This window comes from Haematobia irritans, chromosome 4 (assembly GCF_050003625.1).
Source record: "Haematobia irritans isolate KBUSLIRL chromosome 4, ASM5000362v1, whole genome shotgun sequence".
Classification (NCBI taxonomy): Eukaryota; Metazoa; Arthropoda; class Insecta; order Diptera; family Muscidae; genus Haematobia; species Haematobia irritans.
Window position 1 is genome coordinate 67,236,615 of NC_134400.1, and position 3,522 is coordinate 67,240,136.

Here is a 3,522-nt window from a genome sequence, read left to right on the forward strand (position 1 = left end):
CCGTGTAACCAGCTGCTAATTATGCTGTGTAAATAAATAAATAAATATTCCATATTATCAACATTAGTAGTTGAACAAATACTGTCGGTTTCGAGAAGTCATAACCGAACACAAATCGGTGGGACACTCAAAATTTCAGCGAAAACATTCCGTAATAAGATAAGTTGATTTTCATTTACAATACCTTTTTTTTAAATATTTCTGAAGAATATATGACACATTGAATTTTCTACGAATTATAAGTACTATTAAGACACATGTCTTATAAAACCAATACAGTACTTACTAAGAGAGACCTATCGGGTACTATAAAGTTAATATAAGGTGGAATTTATTATAGTATCATATATTCATGCAACGAACAGAGTTGGAATTCTAGTTAGAAGATTTCATTGTCTAATCGGATAGCATTTATATTAGATCATATTGTAAGTCTTTAGAATTACACAAAAGAAAATCAATTTATTTAAACTGACATAATTTATACACAGATTTGATTACATATTGATTATTAAAACGTACTTATACCAATCTTAAGAAATGTAGGTACATTCTTTTAAGAGACACCTAGCCTGTAATGGGAAATTAAAGGAAGGTGAATTTAGTATGCCGACGAGAGGATTTGATTTATTATTCGATTTTTTATTTTGGATCTTATCGAAAGTCGTTAGAATAATACAGAAAAATTGTTTTTGTTTTTTTTTTTGGTTCACCATTATTACATTTATACACGAATTTAGATACATAGTGACTATTGAAACATACTTATTAAATATTTATATAAGCCCTTGGTAAATATCCATACCGAGTTATATGTCGCTATCAGTTGATAGATAATTTATAGTGGAGCCATGTCGAATTAACACATGTAAGGAGATTTACATAGTAGAAGGACATTGCTGAAGACCTAAAGAAGTTTCCCGTAATATCGAGCTCGATCTTAGGGTGAGTTTTTTTATGCTATTGTTGAAACAGTCGACAAATAATTCAGTACAAGCGATACCGTTTTCCACTTAATCTACTCAACCGACACTGTCATAGTGCTACTGTCATAGTGCTACTGTCATAGTGCTACTGATGCTACTTAGATGCGCAACTGACATACAAAAACCTTCCAAATACAACAACAGACGACTTGACGGATACAGTGCCTGAATTGCGACATGGAGCTGAATTGGGAGAAAAACTTTGCATGGAGAAATTACTTAAGGGATGCAGTGCCTGAATTGCGACATGGAGCTGAATTGGGAGAAAAATTTTGCATGGAGAAATGTTTAGGTTTTTGTATGTATGTTATGTATTAAAGAAGTACGTAACAAATACATTTTACTTGTGTTTTATTAATCTAAATAATATTAAACCAATACCATTTAGGTATTATTTGGTAATACCGCACTGTTTATACACCAATGCCTTTATGGTATAAATAATAGTACCGCTTAGGTATTATTTTCAATACCATATTGGTACTTTCATAATACCGCATAGTACTTTCATGCTTTGCGTTCCGCCTGTACCATTCGGTGTTGATATTGTGCCATACGGGGTTTGCTAACTATGAATAACGTACGGTATCGAATTGAGCCCGTGTGGTAATAATTTTTCTATGGGTGTATATGTAAAGATCTTTGTCAATTTAGTAAAAATAGCACATTTTTATATCAATTGTCAATTTAATAAATTTTATAAATATTATAAATTTTATTTAATAAATTAACAAAATGTTTGTTGAATTAGAAAAAGTTAAAAGTTATAATTTTAAATGGAATTAGCAAAATAGCCTGCGGTTGAAAAGAGACTGACAACAGCTGTTGTCCTCTGATTAGGCATCATTCTCCAGGGTTGCCAACCGTGACAGCTCGGCCAATCCTGACGTCAAATCGCCCTCGATTTGAAACTCATCTTCCTTATCAGAACCAGGACTCAACTCTGGTTATGTTCCACACAAAGGCTTAAGCTTATCTGAGAAATAAATAGAATTAAATTTTCGTGAGGTTACCTGAAGACCAGGGATGTCTTCAACAACGTATCGGTTATTTCCAAGAACTTTTGAGACTATGTAAGGTCCTCGGAACCTCGGCTCTAATTTTCGACTTTCTCCGGTAGCAGGAGGTTCATATTCTATCAACACTAAGTCATCTTTTTTGTAGGTTCGAGGTACGGCGCGCTTTCGGTCGAATCGATTTTTCCATTTTGCTCTCTCATTGGCGATGTTTCGTAAAGCCTCTTGATATTTCTCATCTGATTCGTACTCGTACCTCTCCCTCTACTAAAAGATCTGCTTGTACCGCCGAAACCAGATGGTTTCGGACCACCTCATTAACTTTGAAATTGAAGACCAGTTCATTAGGTGTAAATCCTGTCGTTGCATTCATTTTCGTGTTCATAATCCATTGGAATTCATTCAATTTCATGTCCCAATCTTTAGCGTTATCGGTCGTGGTACGAAGATAATTCACTATAATCGCATTGGCCCGTTCGACTTAGCCGTTGGCCCTCGGGGTTCCAACTGAATTTTGAATATGATGAATGTTGTTCTCGATGCAGAATTTTTCAAATAATCGTGAAGTAAACGACGTGCCATGATCAGTAACGATTTTGCAAGGAAGTTCAAAATATCCAGTCAAATCATTCAACTATTGATAACCGGATCCGTTTTCGTGCTTTAACTATCGTAAATTTGGAAAACGCGTTCGAAATTGCCAATATATGAGTATTACCCCTTTTGGACCTTATAAACTAACCCAAATGGTCGATATGAATCAAATCTGAATCCTTCTAAAGCCTTTTCCGTTGGAAAATATCCCATGTCATCATGAAAATGTCTTACTATACGCCATCTGACTGCTTTTGGGACTACGAATCTTAACATGGACCCAACCTTACGGTACAAACGATTATTCTCGATTACATAATCGGCTTTTAATTGCTTCTCTTCGTCAAATTTTATTTTTCCAGTTAACACAGCCATTACGTATTTCAGTCGGTCGTCTTGCAGTTTCATAGTAAAAGCCCAATCTTCGATGTCATCAGTTACGGCAAAAACAAATCCAGCTGGTTCAATTTCGTCTGATGGTTCGTTACACACAAAAACTTATCACCAAAATGTTTTCAATTAATATGTTAATTGATTCAATTAATGATTTAATCAAATCCGAATAAAAACCAATTTAAAAAATGATTGATATTTGTTACGTTTCCAATTAAAATATTTATTGATTCAATCAGTTTGTTAATCAATTCGGAAATAATTTTCAATTACAAACGTGATTGAACATTTTTCCGTTTCCAATTACACATGTGATTGATCCAATCACCTTTGTGATTGAATTTGAATAATTTTGAGCAATGGAAAGAGCGAAAAGAGAACAAGAGAATGGGTATTTATTCAACAATGTATGATGGAGAGATCAGTTTGTGGAATTAACTCGTAACGAACGGTTAGGTTTTTGTTTTTCGCGTAAATTGAAAAACATGATTGGCGACATTTTGTATGCTGCATTTAAAATGTGTGCATAAATA

General features: G+C 34.0%; 1 long non-coding RNA gene across 1 annotated transcript; it reads left to right on the forward strand.

Annotated features, from left to right (window-relative positions):
* LOC142234216 (uncharacterized) lies at positions 1 to 3,181 on the forward strand. Its single transcript, XR_012721587.1, has 2 exons — positions 1 to 2,887; positions 2,959 to 3,181. It is a non-coding gene; the product is annotated as an uncharacterized LOC142234216 (long non-coding RNA).
* The last annotated feature ends 341 nt before the right edge of the window (positions 3,182 to 3,522 follow it).